The 12,665-nt window shown below is 32.7% G+C and overlaps 1 protein-coding gene across 2 annotated transcripts in view; it reads left to right on the forward strand.

The window, feature by feature from the left end:
* The window catches only part of LOC118188083 (corticotropin-releasing hormone receptor 1-like), a 568,128-nt gene that overhangs the window by 390,370 nt on the left and 165,093 nt on the right, over window positions 1-12,665 (forward strand). The window contains exon 1 of one of the 2 annotated variants that reach the window (XM_085817428.1): window positions 798-1,155. The exons of the other annotated variant lie outside the window; for it this stretch is intronic. The gene's annotated coding sequence lies outside the window, so the exon portion shown is untranslated. Of the gene's footprint in view, window positions 1-797; window positions 1,156-12,665 lie in introns of those variants that run through there. 2 annotated transcript variants of the gene reach the window in all.

Consider the following 12,665-nt stretch of genomic DNA (forward strand, 5'->3'; position numbering starts at 1 on the left):
ACGGATAAATGTCGGTTCACTTTTCAAACTGTTGCCATAAAATGTTAGAGTCCTGCTTTATATTTGAAGAAATTAAATAATGAAAATCTGCGTAAATGTATGTATATTTCTCACATTGTCATAAAATAACGGTACATAGAGTCATCGAATTTTGAATTACGTAATCCTCCAACGAATATGAGCATGTGGAAGACCAAATTTGAAATTTGAAATTTGTTTTATGATCGATTTCCTATTTTTTAAAACTTTGATGAATTTTTGATTAACAAACTCAAGGACTTCAAAGCGAGCAATGGCAACGTTGTGCAGAAAAAACATTTTTATCTCCAGCGCGTGAGTCTCTGTATCGGAAATTCTAAAGATATGCTCGTTTTAAAACTATTTTGCGATATTGCTGTTGCACTGGATCTTATGGTTTAAGTGCGAGGAACATGATATTTAATAAAGAAAGGTAACACACAAAATGTTAGAAAACATCCCTTTGGACGTAATTTAAAATCTGAAACATTTCAGATTTTTTTTTTTTTTTTTTTTACGGAAGTCAGACTTTTTTTAATATTTAAATTTGGCATTGGCAAAACATGAATAATTTCGTACTTAAAACACTTCTGTACTAGAGGTATATGACCACGACAAACGATTGCGCAAATAAAGGCCGGGTAAAAGCTTTTAAGCCGCGTAAGGTTATGAGTATATATATATATGTAGTATCCGTAAGTGCGACACAACCACCAGAGGGCCTCACCGATGCGCCAGCAGCGAGGTGAAAGAGGAGTATGACAGAGACTCTTCTGCTATCCCACGCGAAGGTGGTGAGATGTCTGTCTGCACGTGAAGGTGTAGAATAAGGAACTGTAGTTTTCCACGCGAAGGTGGTAAATTGAACTGTTTAATACATCAGCAAATGCGAGTAGGCACTAATCCGTTATGTGATAAGACTGGTAAAACTATACAGAATCCTGTTTGTATCAAACGGCACTTGTATTTAATCTAATTTGTACCTTTTCTGATTATCTTCATTAAATGTTCTGTGGTGTGGAAAACAACGTTGGAATTGTTATTTAGCATCTTCAACTCCCCCGCTACAGAAAATCTGGGGACCTGTCCGCGATATTCGGATATTTGGATACTTCATACTTGGATACTTCAGAGAAGGTACTGTGAAAACTTTGCTTTATTTCTTTCTTGAAGATAGTGATACTTTCGTTTCGTTTTTAAAATGAGTTTCCTAAATAATTTAAAGAAAAGTGATTTAATAGTAATTGCGGAATAAATTGGACAGACTGTTCCAGAAAATGCTAAAAAAGCTGACATTAAAAAAATTATTGAAAATTCTGATGTTTTCAAAACGAACGTTGAATTTGTTCGTGGCGTCGTCAAGTCGATCGCAGAGGATCGGACGCCTAAAACAAGTAATGAACACTATCTGTTAGAGATCGAACGTCTTAAATTAGCTCAAATTGAGAAGCAGATTGAATTAGAAAGTTTAAAATCACAATCATTATCGAGTGATAGAAGAAACGCGCAGACTAGTGTTGAAGATATTATTAAAAGCGTCAAAACACTAACTATAGCTGTACCTCAGAAACCGGAAGCTATGCATTTGTTTTTTCAGTCACTTGAGAAAGCTCTTACTACTAAAAGTGTACCAGTGGAGTTAAAATCAGAAGTGTTGATTAATTTATTAGGTGATAAATGTAATAATGTTCTAACGTATGTTTCTGAACAAGAAATCGCGGATTATGATAAATTAAAAACCCTAATCTTGAAAGAATTTCAGCCAACACCGCGTGAGTGTTTGAACAATTTAAAAAATGCACAGAGACATTCATCTGAATCACATGTTCAGTTCTTGTCTCGACTTAGTGCAACTTTCAATTATTATTGCAAGTTAAGAGAGGTAGATGACTTTAAGAAATTGTGTGATCTTATTGTATCTGATAAGTTGTATGAAACTCTTGATTCTAAAACAAAGGAACATATTAGTGTTCGGGAGGGTCAAAGTTGGTTTCAACCTAATCAATTGGGAAGAGAATGTGATTTATTTTATTCATGCAGGGGTAAATCTTTAGTTGATACCGGTAACACACGAATCGAGACTCCAGAAAATAAAAAGCTTATTTTTTCCAAAAACAATCTTAGAAAAGCTCAGAACAATCTCAAAGGTTCAGGGAAGCTTGTAAATCATAATAATCAGAATAGTAGTAAACCAGAACGTATTTGCTATGTTTGTGGGAGTAAAGGGCAATTATTTCACTTTGCGAGAAATTGTCCCAAACGGTTAGAAAAGGAGGAGAATTTGTCTCCAAAAAATGTATCTGGGTTAGAGATTGAATCGAATAATGCAGCTAGGAATAAGTTAGAATTTATTGAACTGTTGATTGATGGTAAGAAAGTAAAATGTTTAATAGATTCTGGAAGTGAATTGATAGTTGTAAAGAAATCCCTTTTTCCGAATAAATTATCAAGTGGATGTATAGAACTGAAAAGTTCGTTTGGTCACGTGGTTAATGCGGAAACGGCTAAGTTTGTTTTTTTCTTTATGCGAAAGCAAAAAACAAAAAGAGATAGAAGCAGCGATGGTTGATGAATTGATAACAGACTGTATTTTCCCCCCTTCCTGTCTAAAAATGATCTGTTGTGACCAGATGATGATTACGCAATATGAAAATGATTCCGTCTCTTCGGAAAGGAATTTTTTGTCTTTTATTTCTGCAGCCATTGAGGGAGACAGCGAAACAGATTTATGGCATATTAAAGATGAATGATTACGCAATACTGTTTCCACTCTTATTAATGAGTATAAACCGTTAGAAAAGCCGCGCAGTACTGACTTAAATGAAAGTAATATTAAAAGATAATATTCCAGTTTCTCAGCGTTCGAGGAGAATTCCTTTTGCTGATCAAAAAATTGTTGATAATCAAATAGATGAATGGTTAAAGGATGGGATTATAAAGCCGTCGTGTTCAGAATATGCTTCGCCTATTGTTTTGTGTAGAAAAAAATCGGGGAAGACACGGATTTGTGTTGACTTCAGGCAGTTAAATAAAAAAGTAGTTAAGGATTCTTTTCCTATGGCACAAGTAGAAGAAGTTTTAGATCGTTTGGGTGAAGCAAAGGTTTTTTTCGACATAAGACTTAAAAAATGGTTTTTTTCATGTTCCAGTTGAAGAAAACTGCACTAAATATTTGCATTTATTACTCACGCAGGCTTGTACGAATTTCTAAAAGCACCTTTTGGATTGTGCACGTCTAGTGTGTTTCAAAGATTTATTTATAATGTGTTTAGAGATTTAATTCGGGATGACACTGTTGTTATTTACATGGACGATTTTATTATTCCAGCACGAAACGAGAAAGAAGGTTTGGAAAAGTTGAAACGCGTTTTAGAAGTAGCCAAAGAATATGGTTTGGGGATTAATTTTAAGAAATGCCAATTTTTGAAAAGAAAAATAGAATTTCTCGGGTATGTTATTGAGGATGGTACAATTCGCCCCTCTACTGAAAAAACCAGAGCTGTTGAAAATTTCCCGGAACCCAAAAACCTTAAGCAGATTCAAAGTTTCTTGGGCCTTACTGGGTATTTTAGGAAATTTATTGCCAATTATTCAAAAATAGCGAAACCACTAAGTGATCTTCTACGTAACGGAGCAGAATTCAATTTTGGGCCTGAGCAAAAAGATGCATTTAATAAATTGAAAGAACTTTTATCCACAAGTCCGGTTCTTCATATTTTTAAACAAGGAGCACCATTAGAATTGCATACAGACGCAAGCAGTCATGGTTTCGGCGCTGTATTGCTACAAAAGTCAGATGATGGACAGTTACACCCCATTTACTTCATGAGTAAAAAAACTAGTTTCCAACAAGAGAAGCTATCTAGTTATGAGCTTGAAGTTTTAGCTATAGTAGAAGCTCTAAAGAAATTCAGGAATTACCTTTTAGGATCTAAGGTCAGGATAGTTACGGATTGCGATGCTTTCCAGAAGACTATGTTCAAGAAGGATTTAACTCCTAAAGTGGCGAGATGGGCGTTACTTCTAGAAGAATTTGACTATGAAATTGTTCACAGATCTGGGCAACAAATAAAGCATGTGGATTCCTTAAGTAGAAACGCGGTCATGATGGTTACTTGTTCTCAGGGAGAAATTACAGCCAAAATTGCAGCTGCGCAAAGAAGTGATGAGCGTCTTCAGTTGCTAAAATCCTTAGTCGAGCAAGGACTAAAGAAAGATTTTCTAGTGAAAAATGAAGTATTATACAAATTCGACAGTGGTCGTGAGTTACTTGTGGTACCCGAAGCATTAGAGCTAGAAATCATACGTAGTATCCACAACAAGGGACATTTCGCAGTGTCTAAAACAGAAGATCTGCTGAAAACCGACTTTTATATCCCTAACCTTAGAAAACGAATTGAGCAAGTTATTTCAAATTGTGTAGAATGTATTTTGTGCGACAGAAAACGAGGTAAGAGCGAAGGGTTGCTGAATCCCATACCAAAAAAAAGTATCCCTTTGAGCACTTTTCATATCGATTTTATAGGACCATTACCGTCGACAAATAAGAACTACAATCACATCTTAACCGTGGTTGATGCATTCACAAAGTTCGTGTGGCTCTATCCAGTAAAGTCTACATCAGCTCAAGAGGCTTTGCAAAAGCTGAAACTTCAACAATCAACTTTCGGTAGTCCTTTGAGAATTATAAGTGATAAAGGTACGGCGTTTACCTCTAAAGATTTTGAAGATTACTGTAATCAAGAGAAGATCCAGCACATATTTACAACTACAGGCGTTCCTAGAGGAAATGGACAAGTGGAAAGAATTCATCTCACTCTGATTCCAATCCTATCTAAATTATCCATAGATGATCCAACCAAGTGGTACAAATATGTTGGAGATGTACAACGGATCTTGAACAGCACTAAGAGCAGAAGCACAAAGAGTTCTCCATTTGAGCTTCTCACTGGTGTTAAAATGAGAAATCGAGAGGACTTAAAGATTATGGAAATTCTTGAAGAAGAAGAAAGAAATATTATGATGAAAGATCGAGAAGATATGAGAGAGGAAGCAAGGAAAAACATTCTAAAAATTCAGGAAGAGAATAGAAAAACATACAACAAGAAGAGAAAAGAGGCACAAGTATACAATGTGAACGACTTAGTTGCCATACAAAGAACGCAGTATGGAGGTGGACTAAAGTTAAGGCCAAAGTTCTTCGGTCCATATCGTGTAACAGCGAAGAAAGGCAAAGATCGTTACCAGGTGGAAAAAGTGGGACACCATGAAGGTCCTGGATGTACCACTACAGCAGCTGATCTCATGAAGCCGTGGACTATATAGAACTATGTGTGGTTCTCCCACACTTCTTTCTTTTTGTTTTTTTCCCTTTTTCTATTGTTTTTTCAAAAATTTATTTTCAGGTGCTGTCTTGTTGTTCCAGTGTTGCTGATCCGTGTTTTCGTGGACGAAAATGTGTCAGAACGGCCGAGTTGTAGTATCCGTAAGTGCGACACAACCACCAGAGGGCCTCACCGATGCGCCAGCAGCGAGGTGAAAGAGGAGTATGACAGAGACTCTTCTGCTATCCCACGCGAAGGTGGTGAGGTGTCTGTCTGCACGTGAAGGTGTAGAATAAGGAACTGTAGTTTTCCACGTGAAGGTGGTAAATTGAACTGTTTAATACATCAGCAAATGCGAGTAGGCACTAATCCGTTATGTGATAAGACTGGTAAAACTATACAGAATCCTGTTTGTATCAAACGGCACTTGTATTTAATCTAATTTGTACCTTTTCTGATTATCTTCATTAAATGTTCTGTGGTGTGGAAAACAACGTTGGAATTGTTATTTAGCATCTTCAACTATATATATATATATATATATATATATATATAGTGGCAAATATATATATATATATATTTGCCGATTGCAGTGAAAAACGGAAGTTGCAGATATTATACCAGTCCCATATGCAAAATGTCAACGTTTTCTATGGATAATTGTTTTTGAGTTATGCGAGGTACATACTTACACACCTGACATCATAAAAAAAAATCCCTTTTGAATCACTTTTAAAGCCATTTTACAAACTGTCTCGAAAAAAAAAGTCCTTTATTCTGTCTGTATAAAGAGATCTGTCTTTCTTTCAAAAATGTCGTCCAAATGGATTCAAAAACGGTCAGAATGGATATTTCGGTTTAAATATGACATCCAAAATTTTTCGAGGTTATAACACTTCCTTTACTTCGGCAAGGAAATAAAAATATCGTCAATTAGAATTTTAGAAACTTAGTGTATAAGTTTTCCCTGAGACTACTAGACACATTCTATTGGGTATTAGTTCTCTATTCTTACCTAATTCCCTATCATTTAAAACTAAAACATTATTTTAATTGTTTATTTCGGAACAAAATTTTCAGGGGATTTTGGGAGATTTTTAGATTTATTAGTTATCATTCTTTTGTTTCATTTCAAGATAATATACAGCAATCAGTAAATCAATATCTTGGAAATAGGAATTTCTTTCACTGGTAGAAATAATATAACTGAATAAAAATAATGAGACAGATGACTAATGCGATTTTATTTCTATTGATTTTAAATACTCATTTTAATTGATGGATAGCGTTTTCGTCTTTCCTCCCCCCCCCCATACATTCAGATTTGTTTACAATTTACTTCATCATATAAACCATAAATTTCTAATTCGTTTCTAAAAACGTTAAAATTTAAAATTTTTATTTTAAAGTTCTTAGAAAGGCTTTGAATTATGCTAGATATATTACACAGAAAAATTATGCAACATTTGAATGAAGCATTTGTCTTATTTGCCAATTGATTAATCCGGTACTGAATTTACAAAATTTTTAGTTTTGATATTCTCGCAGATCAAGGTTTTGCCTTAAAGAGTAACAGGAAATCAAACGCATTATTTTGAAATACATTATCCATAAATGAAAATTTTAAAGCATGAAATATCACAATTATTAATCACGCATTGTTATGTGGCCACTTTACTTATATATAATCTGTACAATATCTAAGTATCTGTGACAATACTGGCGATTTTATGAATGAAAGAGACTCATCTCACTTCAGCATCAGTGATTTATCATTTAAAGTCTCATGCACTGCGCCCTATTCTTAAAATATTATTTAACAATTTGAGGCACCTTGTAACGCGGATCCAATCGCAGTCCACTTATTCGTAATAAAGTTTGACAAAAATGGAAGTGAAGAGACGCATACAAGAAAAACGATAAATCAGGGGATTGTTGATATTATGTAGAATCTATACTCCTCTTTCTAATTAGAAGTTAATATCTGCGCATACGTGTGCAATTTCTCTTTTATAGGCAAATGGGAAAGGTACATTTTTTAACATACGACCCCAAAGCCAGAAGGAATTGTCCGTCGTTTTAGTTCGTAATGCAATATGCCTTTAAATGTAAGCGCAGGTTACCTCTGATCAATTAATTTAATTGCATTATTCTCTCTTTAAAAGCAAATTTCTGCAATTCCCCTTTTAATGATTCATTATGATCTGACTAACATGTACACGGTATAGAAAGGAGAATGTTTTTATGCCTGTGAGATTCACAATTAAGACGACGAAGAGAGGAGAAGGTGACACCGAACAGTTACAACAAAATCCACTTTTCGTTAATAATTAATGGTCTCGAGATTTAATCATACATTTTATTTAAGTCCTTTTTAGATCCTTTTAGTTTAATCGATGATAAATGGCTCTTAGAGCTCTTATAAGACTACTTTACTCCGAGGATGAATAATTACTTAACCATTCCGTTAAGTGTGACACAGAAAAGAGATATGTCTGAAATTACTTACGCATGCATTATTATTATTTTGTACATTTAAGATTCATGATACTGATTTTTTTCACTTACAAGATCGTTAACTTATTTAATTTCCTTGGAGCTTAACATAGTTTTATATGTTTTTAGTAAGCCAATAGTCAGTAGAAATAAACTAAATGTAAGTTTTAGAACCCTAGAAATACAACTACATGCTCATAAAAGTCTACACGTTCTGCTGCTAGATGAGGTTTTGTAGTTGTGTGCAGAGAATATACTTTTTGTTTTCTAAGATTCGTTTTTAAGGATGTTTTCTATAAATTTGTCTAAGGATTTCTAAGTTATATTATAAGAAATAAGTCCAACAGGCGTTGGTTACAAGTAAATTGCGTCATCTGAGTTTATTGTTAATGTATATGAGCTGAAGTATGTTACCTTTTGCAACAGTTTAGAAAAAACGTTGGGAGGGGGTGTTTGAATAGTTGGGTGGTTAATACATTAAAGCAACTCATACAAAGGCTATTTGCCTAAGGGTAGGGCTATTTGCCTAAGGGGAGAATTTCGTAGACAATGTTTTTAAGAAAACTGACTTAGATTTACCTTATGCAAGAGGAAAAACATAAAAACCACATGCAGCTAGTTCTTCTTTTACTAAGATCTGAAACTGGGTCGGATTACCAGGGTTAAACAATTTTAGCCACTTTATCACTGATGGGTGTCTGCTAGCAGATACCACTTACAATACATGAGAGTTAGATGGGTGCAAAAGCAGAGTGCATTTTGTCTTAAAATGAGTAGAAAATTGTGCCATTAATTTAAGTTTAATTAATCCAGCTTCCATTATTTCAAGCAAGCGAGACTTCTTCCGAGTTTAATAACCCTGAAGCATACTATATATTATTTAAGACCAGAAGTAATGCGGCATCTATTAGGAAGCATGGTTGTTACGTATATTCCTATTTTGTATCATTTATGTTTTAAAGAATGGCCAGCTTGTTCTATTTTTTCCCATAAGTTTACAGCATCACCTCTCTGATAAGGAAAATGATAAACATGGTTCTTTGCTAATACACTTCAAGTTAATTGGCTAATGATATGCTACTATATGGTAATTTTCATCATAGTCAGTTCATAATATTTACAGAACGCGAACTGATAAGCAATTTCATGCATTTTTTTAGCAAATAGCATATTTTCTATGCACCGTCCTCACTGCAGATATGTATTCTACATGATTTTGCCACACCAGCTGTCACGTGCTCATAACTTCTGAACTAAAAGCCCGTTTGCCGTGATTTAAGATCAAATCCCGGCAAATGAACTAGATGGTAAATGCACTAGATGGCAAATAGACTAGATGAAATGGACTAGAACGGCAAATGGACTAAATGCGAGAAATTTCTTAGTTTTCTCAGGTATAAAGTAAACACGAAGTGGTTTCTTTAATAACGTTATCCACAAGTTCATCTTTTAAAGCAGCATAGTTATCGTGGGCTTTGTTTCAATTAATTTCAGACAACCAGGCTTGCATTGATATAATAGCTCTGCATCATTTTCATCGTATATGGTATCATATATGATATCTTATTTATCATATAAAAGTTTAATAAAGATGTGTTGGAACATTCAATACTTTTGCTACATTTATAATAAGTGTGATGTTTTCTGAAAACTGCCCGAGACCGAGCTACGCCTCTTTGAATCATTCAAATAATAACAAATAACCGCTAAAAAATTAAAAATATAAATGGACAATTGTACCAAAGCTATTTATTGCTCAGATACAATGTAACAAATATTTTTCGTGTTTAACTGAGCGAAAATGATTATTCTCTAGCCAAACTATGCGTATGTTTATCCCAAAAGTAATGAGATGAATCTTCCTATCCAAAGCAGAGATGCCAGGAAAAAAAATGGGGATCTAGGTACTTGGAGAGGTGTATAATGGTACCGTTCTTAGTTGAGTTCTCATGTTTGTAAACGTCTATATGTTATCGAAATTTATAGTAGTCCTTTCTTCCTTCTTCTAATCTTGAATTGCAGCTGAATTTATATCAGCATTATTAATTTTTTTTAAACTACGATAATTTGGTTTCGAAAAGCTGCAGTTCTAAGGACTGCTTATGGAAATGCTCTATTGTCAGACATCTAAATCTTCAGGTAAGGTAAGATGTTTATAGGCGGAAGGAAACGCGCATAAAACAAGCAATACACATGTCAGTTCTTCGGTGAAGATTCATGAGCAGTGTCACTCCTGTAGGTGCAAGAAACTGCAGGTAATGAAAAGTTTCAGAAAAGGAATTTCTCCCGCAGTCTTCTGAAAATTGCAAACACACGCAAATTAAAATATCTATAAAACTTTATAAAAATACGATAACGAAAGCAATATTAAAATCGATTGATAAATTACATATATGCTTTTATAAAACAAAATCCGGCTTAATCAGTATACTGATTTTACAAACAAATCAAATTACCTAACTTTTACACATTTTAGTAAAAGTAGAAAGTGTAAGCACAGTTTATCATGGATATATCTTATTGGTTACAACGATTTTATAAATTGCAATTAAAACTTGCATAAATAAATTGCTTAAATTATGAAGAACGTATAAAGGAAATAGTTTATTTCAATCTTAGTTTATTGTAATGAGAAAGCAAAGTAACAAGTAACAAAAGGCCTATATACAAATCAAACAATCCCCACATCCTCAAACGGAATGTGTATCGAAATATTTTATGTTTGTTACCTGTATTGTGAAGCTATAATATCTAAAAAATAAGCAATCAGCTTGATTTTAATAATAACTAGGAGTTTAAGAACTTTCTTTTATTCAGAGAAATTTATTTCTTCCAATTCCAGTTTATTAGAAATTTTATGAAATGCATTTAACTCTAGCTGAGTTATTTGGATGGAGTGTTCTCTACATTTCTCTTAAAATTTAAAATAGATTTGTAGGTAAATTTATGCCATGTGTAAATACCAGCAGTATTCGTAACATGAAAAGTAAAGTTTAAAAAACTAATTTTGTTAATCAGCTATACCTGCACCAGTGTTCAACTTTTATTTGGCATTAGGATGAATAATTAATTAATTAATATAATTAATTGACTGATTATAGTATAATGCATTGTACATCAATAATTCAAAGCTAAACTATTACTAAAATTTAAAAACAGTCTATAAACTAAACTACTACTTTAGAATATAAACTGTTTTTAAATTTTATCTGAAAAATATCCATTTCAGCACTTCAGATCATCAGTTGAATTTAAAATTTTTAATTGTGTACATTTCATTATGTTCAATGTTCAACAATATACTTAACCACAAACACTATAGCGAACTTTCAAATGTATGTAATTCTAATTTACATCCATTCATTGATATAATGTTATTCGAATTTGTTTTTTATCAACATAAAAATCATAAAATTAAAAAAATGAAAGTTTTAGAAAAATTTGGCCTTGCTCACAAATATGAGTTTCATATATTTAATACATTGTGCAAGAAGTATAAATTTGTCTTTGTATCATATCTCCAGGTTAAAATTAGTTTTTTTAATGTAAAATATAGAGGCTGAATTATCTTAACAAATCTTTAATTTTCATGTTGCACTTATGAAACGATTGTGATTTCATAAAACACAAAAAATGGGATTAAATTTAATGCGCTGTGTTTTCTGTCTGTATAATTTGTCTGAAAAACGAAAGCAATAATTTCATTTATTTTATAAACATATAAATAAATAAAATACATAAAGGAATAATTTCATTTATTGCATAAACACATGAAGGAAATTATTATTTTCGTTTATATTCATTCAGAAAGATTTACGTTCTCCATTCTACTCGTCCTTTTCTAAACTTAAATTTTCTGCCACAATTAAGCGGATGAGAAAATTATTTTAAGCTCTGTTTTCTAAATTAAAATGAATAAAAATATTAGTCTAGTATAGAATAAAATTATAAATTGTATAATCGGATGAATTATATGAAAGGATGTGCCTTAAGTAATAAAGTATTTAAAAACTATTGTTTTTTCTTATAATTCCGATTCCATTTCTCTTTAGTCTCAGAACACATTAAACTTTTCAAACGAAATGCTTTTATGAAATATTTTAATCCATTCTTGAAAATATAATGAGAATTTTGTAGAAATGTGTGATATTTAAATATAAGACCTTTGTAATAAATTAACATACTTTTAAATGTTAAATTGTAGGGATTGATGGATTGAAGAGATCATCAATACTATGTTCATCATACACTAATATGCAATTAGGTTTCTGATTGAAAATGAGAGAGTAAAATCAGCTCTGTCTTATAATGTAGAAAATGAAAATTCGATTTGGTTTCCGTTGTGAAATTGAGTCATAACTCAAATAAGGTTGTATTGTTTTTTTTTCAGCATACTTTAGAGCTATTTTCACTTGTATATTGAAACGGTATGATTATACCAGATTTTAGATTCCTAAAAAATAATGTATATCCCTGATGATAATAATAATAATAACCTTTCAAAAAAAGCTAAGTTCTACAACAGGTTCTAAAGCTCGCAGCTTCAAGAACTGAAAAAAACAGTCAAAATATATAATAAATCTCATATATAGAAGAATATTCAACTATAGTCAACATATAATTGACTCGTTGCTCATCAGTAACTGATAATCATCAATAACTTGAAAAAACAGACGCGGCATTTATCAGACACTTCCTCATTTAGTGGCCAATTAGAAATTCATCTTTGTTTGCAGCAGATGTGTGCAGGTTTTCAGAACTCTCTTCGTAAATGTGGCAAAAGGCATGCTAGATAACGTATCGTCATCGAACCTTCTGCTAGTATGT

The sequence above is a fragment of the Stegodyphus dumicola genome, chromosome 5 (genome assembly GCF_044657685.1).
Source record: "Stegodyphus dumicola isolate Sdum_Otavi_A_Nest chromosome 5, ASM4465768v1".
Lineage (NCBI taxonomy): Eukaryota > Metazoa > Arthropoda > Arachnida > Araneae > Eresidae > Stegodyphus > Stegodyphus dumicola.